Below are 12,500 nucleotides of genomic sequence, written 5' to 3'. Positions count from 1 at the left end.
GGGCAGTAAGAGGAAGAGGGGGTGGGGGAGAGGGAACGATGAAGGTGGAGAAGGGGGTGGGGGAGAAGAGGGAACGATGAGGGAAGAGTAGGAAGGACGGGATGAGAGTAGGAGAGAAGAGAATAAGTAGTAAGGTAGAAAAGAAGAAGCGAGGAGGAGAGGAGGGGAGAGCGAGAGAGAGCACGGGAGGGAGACACACCTGGGCCAAGCACTATTCGCCTCGAGAAAGAAAATGCCTCTCTCCGATTTCTTTGTCTATGTCAATATCTCTCCTGAAATTACAAAGCGCTCCAAATAGAGACGAATGATTTCTCAGACAACGACGTAATGGCATAATGGGGTTGTTCTCTCACGAGGCAAGTCTATTACGAACTACAAGTGACCAAAGACAATGGTTGCAAAACCTTCAATCTCCACCATACGTCCAAAGGACAAGTGCTAACGTCTTTATCACCGCCAGATCATTGCTGTTGGTAATATCACTACTAAAAAAGTATCATTCTGTTATATTTGTCCATCTTCATTATCATCTATGGGTTCTTCATCTGCAGGTCGGAATGCAAACTTTTAGTCATAACCATGGCAGGGAACATAACAAATAGGAAGAAAGAAAGGCTATATTCCTGGAGATAAAATGCTCGTAAAATGGATCTTCCACTTGTTAAACGCCCCCCCCCCCTTCTCTTTTTTGGATTAACAAGAGGAAATTGCATGGTCAACAAAGCGATAGAGTTAATTCGCAAGCTGCTATCAGCTATTGGACGATATACTTATCTGAAGAAATTCACTGGCAGGCGCAGATACGAAAACCTACAGGTAGAATTCAAGGTGTCGAAATCCTTCGCATCCTCTCCCCTAAAAAAATACCAATACCTTCTACTAAATGTCAGAGAGTAATTCAATCATACATAACTCAATTACTCCCCTTAAAGAGTCCATCCCTCTTATCGATATGAACAAATGTATCATTTTTTTCTATTTTCAGCGTAAAGTTGGCCACTCGCAGCGTCATGAAACGGAAACATGGGAACCAGGCTGAACGTTACAGAAGCGGGGATATGAACAGAATACAAAATACGGACCGCCTCTCCTGGAGAAGAATTGACAAATGAGATTGTCGACTCGTGAAGGACACGCATCAGGAAACGTGGGAGATACATCAAAGAGAGACTATATGAGACAAATATGGCAAATGACTGGGAATCTGTTGCAACGAAGGAAGGGAAGAGGGTTGAACGAAGGAGCGAGATGGGGAGGGGGAGAGGGAGAGGGAGAGGGAGAGGGAACGATGAAGGTGGAGAAGGGGGTGGGGGAGAAGAGGGAACGATGAGGGAAGAGTAGGAAGGACGGGATGAGAGTAGGAGAGAAGAGAATAGGTAGTAAGGTAGAAAAGAAGAAGCGAGGAGGAGAGGAGGGGGAAGCGAGGAGGAGAGGAGGGGAGAGCGAGAGAGAGCACGGGAGGGAGACACACCTGGGCCAAGCACTATTCGCCTCGAGAAAGAAAATGCCTCTCTCCGATTTCTTTGTCTATGCCAATATCTCTCCTGAAATTACAAAGCGCTCCAAATAGAGACGAATGATTTCTCAGACAACGACGTAATGGCATAATGGGGTTGTTCTCTCACGAGGCAAGTCTATTACGAACTACAAGTGACCAAAGACAATGGTTGCAAAACCTTCAATCTCCACCATACGTCCAAAGGACAAGTGCTAACGTCTTTATCACCGCCAGATCATTGCTGTTGGTAATATCACTACTAAAAAAGTATCATTCTACTGTATATCATTGTTATCATCATTATCATCAATGTTGTTCGTCATCCTGCAGGTCCGGATGTCAACTTTATAGTCATAACACATGGCAGGGAACATAACAAATAGGAAGAAAGAAAGGCTATATTCCTGGAGATAAAATGCTCGTAAAATGGATCTTCCACTTGTTAAACGCCCCCCCCCCTTCTCTTTTTTGGATTAACAAGAGGAAATTGCATGGTCAACAGAGCGATAGGAGTAATTCCGCAGCAGCTATCCCTAATTGGACGATATACTTATCTGAAGAAATTCACTGGCAGGCGCAGATACGAAAACCTACAGGTAGAATTCAAGGTGTCGAAATCCTTCGCATCCTCTCCCCTAAAAAAATACCAATACCTTCTACTAAATGTCAGAGAGTAATTCAATCATACATAACTCAATTACTCCCCTTAAAGAGTCCATCCCTCTTATCGATATGAACAAATGTATCATTTTTTTCTATTTCAGCGTAAGTTGTCCACTCGCAGCAGTCATGAAACGGAAACAAGGGCAACCAGATGACGTACAAGAAGCGGAGGATATGAACAGAAACAAAATTACGACCAGCCTCACCTGGAGAAGACAGAGACAAATGAGAATTGTCGCTCGGTGAAGACACGCAATCAGGCCACACGAGGAGATAAACAAAGAGAGACTATATGAGACAAATATGGCAAATGACTGGGAATCTGTCGCAACGAAGGAAGGGAAGAGGGTTGAACGAAGGAGCGAGATGGGGAGAGGGAGGGGGAGGGGGAGGGGGAGAGAGAGAGAGAGAGAGGGAGGGGGGGAGAGAGAGAGAGAGGGAGAGGGAGAGGGAAAGGGAAAGGCAGAGGGGGAGGGGGAGAGGGAGGGGGGGAGAGAGAGAGAGAGGGAGAGGGAAAGGGAAAGGGAGAGGGGGAGAGGGAGGGGTAGAGGGAGAGGGAGAGGGAGGAGGAGGAGGGAGAGGGAGAGGGAGAGGGAGAGGGGGAGAGGGGGAGGGGGATGGAAAGGGAGAGGGTGAGAGAGACGCAGTATCAAAACCAAAAAGATCTCCCTCCCCCCCACCGAAACTTGCCATCCCGGCAAAAAACACGAGAGCGCCGCAGACGCGCCAAACTTCCGTGATAAACACATAATGGAGCAGATAATCTCCGGCGGTCATAATTAGCCCTGCATCTAAGGCCGATTCTGATAACGTTCACGCACTTCCTTTCAAGACGTTCAGAGCGTGAGATGGAAGAAGGAAGAGAGGACAGAGGATCACGGGAGTTCAAAGGCGCGAAGGTAAGAGCATAAGGTAGAAGAAGAGAATGTAGAGAGAGCAAGAATGACTGGAAGACATGCCATTAGTGATCATGAATAAAACATCAAATAGAAATAAACTAGCGTGTAAGAAAGACAAGGCCTTGCTAGACCGAGGAGAAAAACAAGGATACAGAAAATACAAATGAGAAAATGAGGCAGGAGCTGTCGTCGATAAATGAAGGAGGCAACTTCCTGCATCCGGCACGCAGGAAAACGCGAGTGAACATAACATTTTCTCATTCTCACTCCCATTCCCATTCTCTCTCTCTCATTCTATCTTTCTTTCTTTCTTTCTTTCTTTCTTTCTTGCTTGCTTGCTTGCTCTCTCTCTGTACCTACCTCCTCCCTTCTATCACGCTTACTCCTTGCCTCTTCTCTCGCTCTCCCTCCTTCCTCTCACGCACTCTCCCCCCCCCTCTCGCTCTCCTCTTCTCCCTCCCTCTTTAACGCAAATAGAATCTCTCCGCACCTACGAGAACAGCGTCCTCCCGCCACTTTCCCCCGGTGCCGCGACCCTTTCCTCCCTCCGACTGGACCGCCGCCACTTCACGAGATGAGCTCGCTCTCTCGGCAAAACATTGACTGTTGCAGGACTCGGCTCGCCGAAAAAATACATTTACTGGTGCGAGTCTCTTCCGTTCGCGAGGTATAAAGGGTATGGTGGAAGGAGGGGATAGGTTAGAGTGGGAGTGGTGGACGGAGGGGGGAGGAGAGAGGGGGAGGGGGATGAACAAGGGGTTAGGGGAGAGCGTTTGAGAACGGGAGTGTGCTTCCGTTTAAGTGTGAGAGAGAGAGAGAGAGAGAGAGAGAGAGAGAGAGAGAGAGAGAGAGAGAGAGAGAGAGAAGGAGACGATCGAGGGGAGAGAGAGAGAGGAGGGAGAGGAGAGATTGAGATGAAGAAGTGGTGACAGAGGAGAGAGATTGAGAAGGAGGAGAGAGAGAGAGAGAGGAAGGGAGGTGTGGGATGATGAGAGAGAGAGAGAGAGAGAGAGAGAGAGAGAGAGAGGGAGTGAAACAGTGTGTGCGCGCGTGCGCGAGTGAGTAAGCAAGCCTCCTCCATCAACAATTCCATCAGTCGAAACGACGACCTTCAAGGAATGAGGGGCTAGATCTTCATCGCCATCTTGCCAATGGCAAGAAGAAGAAGTCCAGGGAACTAGCGAGCTAGAGACAGAGGGTGTCGGGGTTAAAGCCACGGGCAAGAGCGAATGCGAGGGCGGGAGCAAATGATTGTGCTTCTGGTAACAACGAATTAGCTAGAAAATGCGACAAAGAACGAAACGTAGGAGGTAAGACGATTTATAAAACAAGAAAGGAAACATAGACAACAAGAGCACGAGAGAAAGTAGGGCAAGCAAACAGTAGTAGCTCTGAAGAGGTGGGGGCGAGAGAAGCAAAAGAGATCAATCACGCAGCTGCATACGCGTTGCTTCACCACTTCAACAGTAGAAAAGTAAACTAGTCAATCCTACGGGAAACGTGCCGGCCGCGATCTCATCGTATCTACTCAACAAATAAAAAGGAGGAAACGGTCAGTCCCGCCAAACTGCGTAGAAGCCACCCCGCGACCAACGGCTGTCTGTGTTATGTTTAATTCCACTGATAACGATTGCAACAGAGCGGCGGCGACCCGTGCGCACTATCGGTTAGAAATCTTATCTGTCATTATCTACAATTCTTTTCGCACAAGAGGTGGAAGCCGGAACGAGAAAAATGCGGAAAATAATAATCCGAATATTCCATAGATGCTACTAACTATAATCTAAAAATACCACAAATAAATTACGATTGCAACAATCAGTGTGAAAGATCCGGGGAAATTAAAGGACGCTAACACCATTAACCAAGTGGCTGATTGAGTTCTTCCTTTCATCAATTCTATTGGACGTTAACCATGTTTGCATTGCCGGAACGGAAACATTATTCAGAGAGTTGGGGATCTCTTAATTACAATTCTCATTTAGTGGGAGGAAGGGACAGGATCACAGGTGTATATATACAGTACGTTATAAATGTATATACATTTATTGGTTTTATAATATATTTTATATATATATTTATATAATATATATATATAATATAATATTGAGTATAAATTGAAGATATTATATATATATATTTATAGAGCTAGATATATATAAGATATGATATATAGTATTAGAGGTTAGTTAAGTTATAAATATATATAATAATATAGAATATATATAGATATTTTAATATATATAGATATATATATTATATTTATGTTAATTTATATATAAATATATTTATAGAGATATTATATTAGATTTATATAAATTATATATATAATATATAGAATATAGTATAGTATACATATATTGATATTATATATATAGTATATTCATTAATATATATACATATAATATATATATATATATTATTTATATACATATAATTTAATATTTAGTATTATAATTTATTTGATAGATATATATTATATAGTTTGTTGGTTATTATATATAGTTTTATAGACATATATTTAGATATTCAAAATAAATTATTTATATAATATTATATATATATATAATATATATATAAGAAGATATATATATTTTTAATAATATATATATATAAATATATTCGTTTTAAATATATAATATATATATAAAATTTGATATTTTTGAGATATTGATAATATATATACATTTATATATTTTATTACATTAATATTTAATTTGAGAATAGCTTATATATAGATATACATATATATATATTTATACATTTAATATATATTATAAATATAGAGATATATTTATTATATAGATAAATTTAAATACTTTATAATTATATAAACATAAATATATATAATATATATATTTAATATATATTATATATACATATACTTTATTTATAATAATTATATATAGATTTATAGATATAGTATATATATATATATTATATATATAATATATAATATATATGATTATATATAATATTTAATTATATAATATATTATATTTAATTTTTTTTTAGTTTAATATATGATATACATATATATATAGTATATAGTTATATATAAAAGAGATATATATAATAAATTAATATATAATTTATATATATAATGATAATGAATATTTATTGAAGAATATAGATATAAATATAATTTTTATATATATTAGATTTATAATTTATATATATGATATATGTTATATATAATTTATATTATAGAATAGTTATAATATATATATTAGATTTTATATATAAAATAAATATAAATAATTGGTATATAATATAACATTATTTTGATATATATAGAATATTAAGTATATAATATATATATATATATAATTATATATTATTATAGATATATTTATATATAATATTTTATATTTATTATTTATATATAGTATAATATATATATATATATAATTTATATATATTTTATTATTATATTGATAATAATAAATATATTTATAGATTAATATCATATAAAATAATTATATAATCTTAATATATATATAATAATATAATATACTATAATAAATATATTATATAATATAATATATATATATATATTATATATATAATATATATTTATATATATTATCTATTTATATAAATATATATATAATATATACCTATATAATATATTATTATATTATAAATAAATTCTATATATATATATATAAAATATATACTATATTTAAAATATAATATACTTATATTTTATATAATCCTATAAATATTCTAGACATATAATATATAATTTATAATTAAATATAATTATAAATATATTATACCATATATATATATATATACATATCATATGATATATTTAAATAATATATATATGCATATATAATATATATACATATAATAAATATCCAGATTATTAATATACATATAATTTAGTATCTATATAATTTATATATAAATATAATATATATATATATAATATATATACTAATTTATATATATATATAAATAATATATGATATATATCTAAATATATATATAATATATATAGATATATATATATATATTAATACTATATAATAAAAATAATTATATATATATATAAAATATATTAATTATATATAATATATTATATTAATATATAAATAATATATTTTATAATATATAGATATAATATATATAAATTATAATATTATATATATATATATATTATTATATATATAATATTATATATTTATAATATATATATTTATATTTATACAAATAATCATATATACATATAATATATATATTTATATATATATATATAATATTTAATAATATATTTAACATATATATATATAGATAATTAATATACATATAATATTATATAATATATATATATATATATATATATATATAAAATATATATTAATATATTATATTATATAATAATATATAGATATATATAAATATATATAGATATATAATTATTTATATATAATTAATATATCTATATAATATATATTTAATATATATATAATATATCTATATAATATATATATATTTCTATATAATATATATATATATTATATATATTATCTATATAATATATTATATATATATATATATATATATAATAATATAATATAGTCATATATATATATATATATATATATATTCTCTAATATATAATATATATATAAATATAATATATCTAATATAATATATATATAATTTATATAATATATATATATATATAAAATATATAATATATATATATATATATTATATATATTTATATATAATATATATAGTATATATTATATATATATATATATACTATATATATTTATATATATAAATCTATATATTAAATATATATATATATATAATATATATTAATTTAAATATTATATATATAATATATACATATATATATAAATATTTATACATATATATATACATATAATTTTATAATATATATATATATATATATATAATATATACTACTAAATATTTTATAAATATACTATATATATATATATATATATAATTATATATAACCGATATATATATAAATATATAATATATATATACAAATCTATAAATATATTATACATGTATATACATATATAATATATATACTATTATATATAATATATAATCAATATATATATAATATATATAAATATATACATTATATATACAAATCATAAAAAAATATATTATATACAATATATATATACATATATAAACAAATCATATATACTCATATAATTGACACGCATATATATACATATATATACACATATAAATTATATATACATGTATATATAATCAGACGATATCATATATTATAGTAAATATGTATAACTAAATATGTATATATATGTTATATCTATATATTTACATATATTACCTATCTACCTATATTTATATATACACATAATATATACATATATTTATACATTATATACATGTTACTTATATATAAATAAATATATTGTTTAATTATTATTAAATATTATATAGTTACATATATGTATACATATGTATATATATATATTAACATATATACTATGTAGACAGAACTTATATAAATATATTTAAATTTATGTTATATTATATTATATATTATATATATATATATGGTATACAGAATTATATATATAGGTATATATATGTATATATATATTTTCATATATATATATATATAAATATATAATATATGTATACATCTATATATATAGTATATATATATATATACATAGATATATTTATATTTATATATATATAGACACCACCACATATTAAACATAAATTATATATATAACATACTCATAGTAATATGTATATATATGGATATATAATATATATCCACTTATATATATAATATATAATTTATATATAGCATACCAACCAATATAGTCATTTATAATAATTGGAAATGTATAACATATTATACATATATAATATGTATGGATGGTATGATATAATATATATATATGTTTATACATGATGCTTGTATATACATATATGTATACATATATCCATATAATATTATATATATGAGATAAAAAAATATAACTACATATGTATAGCAAGTTTTTTATATATATATTCATATATATATTATATATAAATAGTATACCAATTATGTTTTGATACATGTATATATGTATTATTGTAATATATATGTAACATATGTATGTATTATATATATTGATACATATATAATTGTTTATATATATATTTATAATATGTATACATATATATGTTATATATATATATTTATTATAATATATATACTTATGTATATATGTATACATTATGTATTGTATGTATATATATATATATGTATATATACCATATGTATATTTGTGCGTATATATGTATATTATATATACATTATATATATATATGTATACATTATATATATTTATATATATCTATACATATGTATACGTTATATATATATATAATATATGTATACATTATATATATATATCCATACATATGTATACGTTATTTATATATATATGTATACATTATATATATATATATATATATATATATATATATATATATATATATATATATATATTAAATATAAATATATATATATATATATTACATATATATATATAATGTGTGTGTGCCTGTAAAGAGAGAGAGAGGGGGAGGGGGAGGGAGCGGGAGAGAGAGGACAATGACAAGAGGGGAAGAAGGGGAAGATGAGCAGGAAAAAGAGAAAGACACTAAATAAAAGATGAAGAAAAAATACATTAGAGAAACAGCTAGTGGAAAAATGAAGATAAATAGCAATCTTGAGAATATGAATTCAGGTAAATAAAGTCATATAGAAGAAATAATAATGAAAAAAATATAAACAATATCAGTAATAATACTGAGAAGATAGGAAGTATAGCCGTATGACTCCTTTCTCTACCATATGAAAATAGGGCCCAAGAGGAGACATGGATAAAAATATGTATAGTTAAACACCTACTGAGAAAAACAACATCTTTTCCATTTGGAACTTTTCAGAAAAGCATAACTTTTCATTTCTGCTAGCATATAGAGCTCAAAAGTTTTTGTTCCAAACTTTGCCCTATCCTCTTTACCTGAACCAAGTTAAAAATCATATGCATGAGAGTATTATTGTTTACATTTTTTAAGGAAGTAAATGTGTTGTTTAAATATTTTTTTTATTCCATTAGATGAAAAAAGTACAAACAAACACACAAAGGACCAAATACATGTACAAATTGATATACTACAGCCATTCTTTGGTCATTATCATTACACCCTTTTCCCTTCATATTTACATAAAAAAAACATTTCTCTCAAATTCTATCTGGCTGTAATTATTCTTGTTATATAATTCCTTTAACGACAAAAGTGGTATGTACTATTTTAGAGCATACCTCAAATTATAGATATTCAAATCATTAAAGTGTGCAACCTGAATAAATATTTATTATCATTAGGAGTCTCAGGTAACCATAGCCTCAACTTAACCATACTTCAACTTGAAAAAAGGGAATGCTTATTCATTATCAGACATTGTGTAAAAATCATCTGCAAAAATATTAATGTAGACTATCGCAACCTATCCACAGGATAATTTATACGACTGTTGGGAATCCATATATACCTGCACTATTGACAATGCTTTTCTTTTTCTAATAGATGGCTCCACAAGCACTAGTCATCAAGGTTTCAAGTCTACATGATCTCACCTGCTTTAGCCTATTCCTTGAATTTCTAGGAAAAAACTCTCTTTATCATACTATTACTGTTATTAATATTCACAATAGTAATGATAATAATGATAAAAAAAATATAATGATAATAATAATAATAATAATAATAATTATAACAGTAATAATATCAATAACAATAATAATGATGATAACAATAACAATGATAATAACAATAATAATGATAAAAACAACAATAAAAAATTATCATCATTACCATTATAATAATAATGATAATGATTATATCAATAATAATAATAATAATAATAATAATAATAATAAAATAGTAGTAATAATAAAAATAATAATAATAATAATAATAATAAAATAATAATAAAAATATAAATGATAATGGAAAAAATAATCATAGGGATTAAAACTTTTCTTCCTGAAAATTCAAAGGGGAAAGGTGAATCCTTAAAACATAATGCATAGAGCAACAATACAAAACTTTCTTATCTACCAGTGTATGTTAAGAATCAAGAATCAAGCAAACAAAATAGCAAAATTATGTAAAAATATTAGCATTATATAATAATGATTGATGACGATGATTACATCAATAATAGTAAAAATTATAAAATAAATAAAAAATAAGTTACAATAACAACAACAATAGCAACATAATAACAATAACAATAATAATAATAATAGTAATGGTAATGATAATGACTGATTATGATGATGATAATAATAATAATAATAATAATAATAATAAAAACAATTACATCAAGCCCAGTTTTAAAAATAATAATAATAACAATAATAGAAAAAAAAAGATAATGATAATGATAATGATAATAATAATAATAAAATAATAATAATAACAATAATTATAAAAGTTATAATAGCAATACTAATGTGGATACTGATAATGATCATGATAATAAAATCCATAACATTAGTAATAATACCAATCATTACCTATCCCATAATTAAATTTTAAAATATGAAATATAATATATAATACTTATTCACTTGGTGATCTGAGCTAAAATATAGAAGGCACTCCCGTGTCTGCCACTGCCCAGCATGCCCATCAAGCTGTCTCCACTCCTGTCGGTGCTATGACAAAAAACATCAAAGCTCCACCTTGTATTTTCTTGTGACATCCCTGTCAAGTAACTTATCCAAGCTCTGTGTTGCTAGAGGTCTGCTGGCCTTTGACATAGCATGTAGTGCACATGCCGAAGTGATCTCTTGCGCCCGTGGCAGCATCTGGGTAGATTCTATCATGGATCGCAGCAAGTCTCAAGTGGATTTGTATAGAACACAGCCAATATAATGTGAGAAAAAGTCTTATTTTGGAAGCCATTGTATCTTCAAAACATTTACCTTTTTTTTTTTTAGATACATGACCTAACCTTTCATGGTAACACGTACTTTTTTATTTATCACTGGAATAAACAAAAATCTTCCTTATAGCAAAATCCAGAGTCAATTTAGTGCGACTGGTATATTCAAATAGTTACACAATACTGACCTAAACCCCAGACAGTGCAATAATTGTGGCTAAATATTTGGTTCACATGACACTTAAAAAACAAAAAACAAAATTCAATTGGCGTAATATATCGTAAATAAATCCTAATGCCTGTCATCCTGAAAAATAAAACATAGTTTCATGGAAAAGGCCTGCACTTATTTGTAGACAACTGACCAAAGGTCTGCAACTATTTGTTTTCTTATCTGCATAAATATTTGTACCCTGTTATTTAATATAGTGTGTGAGATAAT

The 12,500-nt window shown here is 28.6% G+C and overlaps 1 protein-coding gene across 1 annotated transcript in view; it reads right to left on the bottom strand.

The window, feature by feature from the left end:
- LOC122258817 (spastin) overlaps positions 1 to 12,500 on the bottom strand; it is a gene marked incomplete in the record, with an annotated part of 119,835 nt that overhangs the window by 106,217 nt on the left and 1,118 nt on the right.

The sequence above is a fragment of the Penaeus japonicus genome, unplaced genomic scaffold, assembly GCF_977035675.1.
Source record: "Penaeus japonicus unplaced genomic scaffold, GWHDUDI00000001_assembly GWHDUDI00000001, whole genome shotgun sequence".
In the NCBI taxonomy this organism is placed as follows: domain Eukaryota; kingdom Metazoa; phylum Arthropoda; class Malacostraca; order Decapoda; family Penaeidae; genus Penaeus; species Penaeus japonicus.
Note: the sequence above shows the minus strand (reverse complement) of the source record. Positions and strands in the feature narration are given on the sequence as shown.